Source organism: Staurois parvus, unplaced genomic scaffold (assembly GCF_062004578.1).
Source record: "Staurois parvus isolate SC_StPar_1 unplaced genomic scaffold, SC_StPar_1.0 ptg001151l, whole genome shotgun sequence".
NCBI classification, from domain to species: domain Eukaryota; kingdom Metazoa; phylum Chordata; class Amphibia; order Anura; family Ranidae; genus Staurois; species Staurois parvus.
The window spans coordinates 149,529-157,718 of record NW_028318947.1 but is presented as its reverse complement, the minus strand read 5'-3'; positions in this window follow the sequence as shown (position 1 = coordinate 157,718).

Sequence of the window (8,190 nt, the reverse complement as noted above, 5' to 3'; positions counted from 1 at the left end):
CTTCACACAACTAGAGCTTTCTTTAGATGGTAATCACTGCTGGGGTTTTTATTTTTTGCTAAATTAAGAAAAAAAAGACCAAAAAGTTTGAAAAAAAAAACACGTTTTTCTTTGTTTCCATTATAACATTTTGCAAATAAATAATTGTTCTTCATAAATTTAGGCCAAAATGTATTCTGCTACATGTCTTTGGTGAAAATAACCCAAATTAGGATGTATTATTTAGTCTGTAGGAATGTTATAGAGTTCACAAACTATGGGATATATCTGAAAATTGATCAATCCTGAAGTACTGACAGCCAGTCTAATTTCTTGAGGTCCAAGAATGTCAGAACAGTACAGATATCCCCCAAATGACCCCTTTTTGCAAAGTAGACAGTCCGATGTATTGCATAACAGGCATGGTGAGTTTTTTTAAGTTGTCATTTTTTGTCATAATTTTTCAGAAATGAATAAAAAAAATAATTTTCACTATTTTTTTTTTTTTTTTTTTACATACTGTCACCAGTGCAGTACAGCGCCATCATATAACTGGCATGGCGGTGATCAGGGACACTGACTTTTTTTTTCATATTTCACTATGACCAAAGTAGTATAGTGTTACCATAGTAACATTGTACTATGGGGAAGTGATCAGTATTTTTTTTTTTAAACAATTTTCTTACAGCAAATAATTTCTTTGCTATAAGCAAGCATTTACCTGAATGAAATCGATTCATTCAGCGTTTTTTTTTTTTGTGCTTAGCTGTGATTTGGCCACGGCTAATCACATAACACAGCTGGGCTGTGATTGGCCCAGCTTGTGCATGTGATCGCTGGGACCATTCACAGCTAATCACACTTGTATACAATGGATGGCATGAAACAAAGCCATCCATTGTATACAACTGTCATGTGACTTGCTGTGATTGGACACAGCAGTCCACATAGTACTGGCAACAGGGCCGGTACACAGATCTGTCATTGGCCGTGTCCGAGGTACACGGCCGGTGACAGGCTGCGTGGCTCTGCCGGCAGGCAAACTGCGCATGACTGAAAGGACACCATATGGCGTCCACCCGGCGGGACGAGCTTCTATAGCCAGATGGCAGCCGGGCGGGAACTTGTTAATCAGCACACTGCAGGTTGTGTCCACCACCGTGCTCACCCCCATACGTGGACCTGGTCACTTACAGGTCTTATGCGCCTTTTTCCCTTATGTGGGATTCCTTTGGTAATTCCCCTTTAAGACTCCTGCAGTTTCTGGTTCTGGGGTTCATATCTCCGCTGGTTTAAATTCTCCTGGGGTGCAATCCCTATCCCTACAGTAGGCTCATGGAAAACATAGAATTCCCCATAGTGCAATATTTATAAAAAGGGTTTATTTAATAAAAATTATTCACATTTAGAAAAACAGGCTATAAAGCCCAGACAGCAGGGTCACGGGTGTGTTCAGGATGCATGTGAGCACAGGGTGTGTTCATGAGGCAGGCTGTGATTGGTTGGGGGGCGTGGTGGCTGAACAAACTACCTAATACAGGCATCCCTCTTTTCCTGACCTCTGAATGGTCAGCCAAATGAAGAAAACTGACCACATGAACACAGATCAGCTTCTGTACTTTGTGTGGTCAATCTGGAACAAGGAAGAAAGGTAACTGGCCAGGTCCTTCAGTTGGAAGATGTACATGAAGATGGTAGAGAATATGGTTTATGAAATACACATATATGAACACAAGCATAGAAAAGGCAAGGCAGTTCTCTCGTTCTGGGAGGACGTCATATGATGTCCTCCCACTCTAACTGCATGTGCGCAGCTCTGGCAGCGCGGCGATCGGTAGTGCACTGTGTCCCTTGGACAGAACGGATCACCGATCAATGGAACGAGCCAAAGATTCTGGCTCGGTCATGTGATCAGCTGTGTCCAATCACAGCTGATCGCATGTAAATTGGGAAATGCCGGTTATCGGCGTTTCTCTCCTCACGAGCTGTCACGCTGACAGCTCAAGAGGAGAGCCGGTAATCGACATTCCTCGGAGGGGACATGTACACTAATCATCAGGGGACTGATGATCAGTGTAGCCCCAGCAGTGCCACCTGTCAATGTATCAGTGCACATCAATGTAACATATCAGTGCCCATCTGAGCTGCCTTTCAGTGTCACCTATTAGTGCCATATATGAGTGCTGCCTTTCAGTGCCCATCGCTGCAGCCTCATTAGCGCACATCAGTGAAGGAGAAAAATCACTTATTTACAAAATTTTAAAACAAGAACTAAGAAAAAACTTTTTTTTTCAAAATTTTCAGTTTTTGGTTTGGCAAAAAATAAAAAACCCAGAGGTGATTAAATACCACCAAAAGAAAGCTCTGTCTCCAAAAAATTATAAAAATTTCATATGGGTACAGTGTTGCATGACCGCGCAATTGTCATTCAAAGTGCAACAGCGCTGAAAGCTGAAAATTTGCCTGGGCAGGAAGGGGGTATAAGTGCCCTCTAGGCAAGTGGTTAAAGGATAAGTTCACCTGTGAAAATGTGGAATAGATTCCCTCAAGAGTTGGTTCTGGCCAGCTCAGTGGATTACTTTAAAAAAAAAAAAAAAAAAGTCCTGGATTCTTTCTTGGATACACAGAATATAACTGGATACTAATATTTATAGGTAAAGTTCATCCAGGGAATATCTGATTGCCTCTCGGGGGATCAGGAAGGAATTTTTTTTTTCCCTGCAGGAGCAAATTGGATCATGCTTTGCTGGGTTTTTGCCTTCCTCTGGATCAACTGTGGGTATAGGATTATAACTTTATTTATTTATTTTAATGGTTGAACTGGATGAACTTTTGTCTTTTTTCAGCCAGACTATGTAGCCTTTTCACAAAAAATAATAAATTCACATTTTTTGCAGATAAAAAAAATGTGCATTCACTAATTTTTGTGCTAGGAGTCCAAAAAGCATTGCACCAGCAATCAGCAGATCACTGGTGCTATGCAGGTCCCCTGCAGACCTGTCAGTATATAAGTGTGCTCAGGAAAGCCAATACTTACTGGCAGGAAGAATCAATGAACTATCACAGCACCCTGGAAGTTCATTGAGAACTACAAGGCGACAGCCGCAAAGGCTTTCAGGACTTGTAGCTTTCTCATTCACAGAATACTATGAATGAGTGACGCGGCCAGGTGAGTGGAGCCCCGCATAGCTGTGTATTTTTTTTTTCAGATTTTGACAGCTAGCAGGGGGAGTGGGAACCAGTCCCTTCAGAACATGTTACACCCTGAATATGGGTGTAACACAGGGGTGGACTGACCATTTGGAAACTCGGGCACTGCCCGTGGGCCTGGGGTCAGTAGGGGGCCCCCTGGTACCTATTTCATAGGCTTTTTTGAGTTTGGGCAAGGACACAGGGGCCCCATGATCCCCTATTGCCCGGGGGCCCCATGAGTTGTCAGTCCACCCCTGGTGTAACATGTTATGTAAGATGAACGTATCCTTTCAGGCTAGGTCCACACCATTGCAGGTCCTTCATGCCTCGTTGTGTGGGCAGATCAGCCCTTTCAATTGAATGGGCTGCTGTATCTGTGCAAAACAAAGAGGAAAAAGTCCCTGAACTGTTTTCCAAATGCACCCACAGGGCACCTGAAACAGTGCTGCATTTGCAGATGTGTGGGGTACCATTAAGAATTCATGGCACCCCTGTGGATTTGCTACAGAACAGCACATTTTGGATGCAGGAATGCTTGCGAGTTGCACCCTCAATAGGGAACCCTAGACTAACGCCCCATACACATGATGAGAATATTGGACAAATGATCATCCAGTTTTTGTTTGCATGCTAGTCTCATTTCGAAAGTGAAACGGTTGCCTTATGTTCCAAAAAATATCATAGAAAGAAAATTCTCAGAAAATTCGGAAGTGACTTAATGTATTTGTATTGTATTTTCGGATGAAAACTGCACTGAACAAATGAAAATTGTATGATCTGGTATCGTATGAGAAACATTTTCATGCTTGTCCCTTCCAATAATTTCAGGCGAAAGCTGTGTACTAACAATCAGATTATACAATTGCTTAGAAAGCGGTATTTTTCATGCGATTTTCTGATTGTGTGTACTACACTTTAGGCAGTTCACTTACCTTGGCTTTAAAGAATTTTATCAGTTAGTGATAAAGTTTAAAAACATCGTTTTCATATCTGAGGCTTATATGTTGAGGATATTAGTACCTCTCCAACTAAGGCTGGCCATAGACGGGCCGTTTCATTGGCCGAATTGTTGGCTGATAAACAAAAAATCGGTTGTTGCCATTGCCGATGCTGCCACCAATGTCTACGAAAAACAGCCTTTTTTGTGGATTTTCCAGCATGACCGATAAAAAATAAACGTGAAGATCCGCGAAAAACGGCCGACGGCATTGCCCCACTAACGGCGTGAATATTGATACTGATAAACAACCAGTCTATGGCCTGCTTAAGTGCTGGTATGGAGAACCTCACTACCCACTTGCTATGGACATCTCCTATCGGTGGAGGCAACACTTCCAGTGGCTGAGCCTTCTGTCATAGGTTCAGAGGCAGGAGAACTCAGGGGTGGTAAGGGAACTGGTGTGAAAGAGGACAACCCACATGGGAAAAAGGTCTGGTCCCCAGGACAAGATGTTAGCTTTGCTCATAGTGACTGAGACTTGAATCCATGACACTGAAGGATGTTTGCAATCCAGAATGGGAAGTAAGGTAATCGATGCACAAAGGACTATGTACATTTTTACTTAGAGTTGGGCATTTATTATTTCCAGCCATGTGATCATTCTAACCTCCATTGGCTGTGAATGGTAGCAAGTCTATGGCTTAGGTGTGACTTGAAAGAAAACAGACTTTCTAAAAGGCTAAAATAAGAATATCCTAATAGTTCTCAAAGTGGAATGCAAAAACTGACAGACTCTCTTCTAGAGGGGACACAATGAAACAAAACTCACTATTCATGATCTTCTTTGGAATGTACACGGCGTGTATGCACACCAAGGCATTCTCAGCATGGCCAATCAAGACAGCTGAAGACCCAAACCTGGAAGAAGTCGAGGAGAAAATGTTGGCACAAGCAAGGGATCCCCCTGATGTGGAATTGTTGGAGCAGAGGTACATATTGGCAGGTTTAGTTTTGCTTTAATAAGTCAGCCTTTTTCAATCAGGCTGCCCTCTGGCTAATTTAAGGGCACCTTGGCAAAATGCAGAAATTGCCCTAGAAGTGTGTACAAACCAGCGGGTGGATCATGCCTGCATTTTTTGTCACACAAAACCACAGGGTTTCATTGTGCAAAATTACAATCTTGGACACTGAGCAGGCCAGCCGCCTGCAGCCTAACAACTGCTGACATCATTGGTTGATAAGGAGGACATCGAGCACCTGCACAGCATCCTTGTTTGATCCCCCCCCATCACATTAGCCTCGTGGGGGAGAGAAAATGAGGGAGAAGAAATGCTGGACTACTAGTCCGTAACCAACATGCAAAAGTGTATTTGCTGTGTAAGAATAAACCACCTCCAATTTTGGGTGTCTTTCATGCATGGATGCTGCTGAAATATGGAAAGCCATTTGTTTTTTTACTTTACACCTTGATATGCTGCAGTCAGAGAGTCTGGAAGCCAGACGTGGCCCTCCTGGGTGTACTAAAGTGCTCGGAGGGCAAACAGCAGCGAGACACCCTCATGTACAAGGTGCCAAAAAGTTGACCTTGGACCAGCTCTGGTGTCAGTCCTTGCAGGCCCACTTACCCCACTGTGTAGGTGTGCTGTAGTGCAAAGCATTCTGAATGGTGTTGTAGTGCACCAATACACCAATGTGCATTGTGATGCACTGCTGAAAATGCATGAATGATTTATTTATTTTTTTGTCTTTTTTGGTACATTGGGCAGCACTCTCAAAGGAATAGGCTGGCTTAGTGCAACATGCATGCATTTGTATAGAAAAAAGATGCTACAGTGAGCGCTCCTAAAAATCAGCAGCGGAACATTCAAGGAAAACACATATAAAATCCTAATGTGGATACAGATATATATTATGCAGCGCTGTATGGTATTTGCAAATATTACTGATAATTTGAAAAGTCACAAATAGAATTCATTTGACACACCCCAGCAGACTGGTGTGAATGGGCCCTGGATGTGATAGTGGCCTCACTGACCAATAGAATAGCTCAGGAAACAGTTACAGGAAAAGTAAAAAAAAAAAAATAAATAAAACAGTTGTGCACAAGAGTATGCATACCCTGGCAGAAATTGTGAAATGTTGGCATTGATATTAAAAATCTGTCTTTTATTTAAGGATAGTGATCATATGAAGCCATTTATCACACAGTCATCTGGCTTCTTTTTAAAACCTAATAACAGAAATCCCCCAAATGGCCATGACCAAAGTTTCCATCCCCTAGAATGTTTGGGCTTCGTACAGACACACAAGGTGACACACACAGGTTAAAATGGCAATTAAAGGTTAATTTTCCACATCTGTGGATTATTAAATTGCAAGTAGTGTCTGTGTATAAATAGTCAATAAGTCTGTTAGCTCTCCCATGGTTGTACTAAGCAGGCTGGATACTGAGCCACGGGGAACAGAAAAGAACTGTCAAGAAGGATGGTGCTGTTGTTTCAAGGAGCACAATATGACACTACTTGGACAAAATTGAGCTGCATGGCTGAGTTCCCAGAAAGAAGCCTTTACTGAGCCAAAGGCTCGGAAAAAAAAAAAAAAAAGCCCGGTTACAATATGCCCGACAACACCTTTTCACTTAGGGGTGGACTCACTTTTGTTGCCAGCAGTTTAGACATTAATGGCTGTGTGTTGAGTTATTTTGAGGGGACAGCAAATTTACACTGTTATACAAGCTATACACTCACTACGTCACATTGTAGTAAAGTGACATTTTTTCAGTGTTGTCACATGAAAAGATAGAATAAAATATTTACAAAAATGTGAGGGTTGTATTCACTTCTGTGAGATACTATATGTTTTATAGCAAAAATTCAAAAATATTATTTTGTTTTTCAAAATTGTCTTTTTTTTGTTTACAGAGCAAAAAAAATTAAAAACAGATGATCAAATACCACCGAAAGAAAGCTCTATTTGTGTGGAAAAAAATGACAAATTTCATTATATTGTAAAGTGCTGCGCAAACTGTTGGCGCTATATAAATCCTGTATAATAATAATAATTATACAGCGTTTCATGACCGTGTCAGTTAAAGTAACGCATCGCCATATCGCAAAAAATGGCCTGGTCAGGAAGGTGGGGGGGGGGGGTAAATCCTTTGGCGGGCAAGTGGTTAATAATAAAAAGAAATGTGTTTTGCCGGCTCACTCATGGTTTCTTTAAAAATGGTACATACTCTATACTTATTACCAATTCTCCAAGGGTATGCAAACTTTTGAGCACAACTGTATGCTTGTGTGTCTGAATCTACAGATCATTTGACATGATTAGTCTTTATATAGTTCTGACAATTTACGTAGCGATTTACACTCTAAGGTCCCTAGCTCACAAACATACACACGTACCATGGCCAATCAACCTACCATCATTGCTTGGAAAGTAAGCAAGAGTAGGAAAAGCACTGCAACAAAGAGGTCTGTTCCAATCACATCCACAATTACAGACATGAGCTGGGCATATTACTCAGTCCTCTTTAAGACACAAGAGCACAGTTTAAATCATGTGGTCCTTACCTTTATAAATCTGTACAAGTGTGTTGGAGGTCGATTGGAGCACAACAGCTGTCCCTGGAGATGACCAGTTGATACTGGGAAAGCGAATGGTAACTTTTTAGTTAAGGAAGTCAATACCCTGTGGTGAGCGGTGTGCCTCTGAGTGGTGGAGAGGAGAAGCACGGATTATGTTGGCACACATTTATCACCCTTTTATGTTGGCACACATTTATCTCCCTTTGTAGGGATTATATTTGCACTGCTCACAATATGAACTTTATGAAGATTTATATGGACAATCTATTGATGTATTTATGATTACACATTTTCTATTTTTTCACATTTATTTGGAGAGTGCTCAAAAAAAGAAGAGCATGGCCAAAACTTTGAGAGTTTTTTCTTAACCTACCCTCATGTCTTTGGATTGTGGGAGGAAAGTGGAGCACCCAGAAGAAATCCATGCATTGGGATTTTCATGGAAGAGTAACCTATGTTGATGCTTTTTTTTTCGGTTTGTGACAGTTGTAT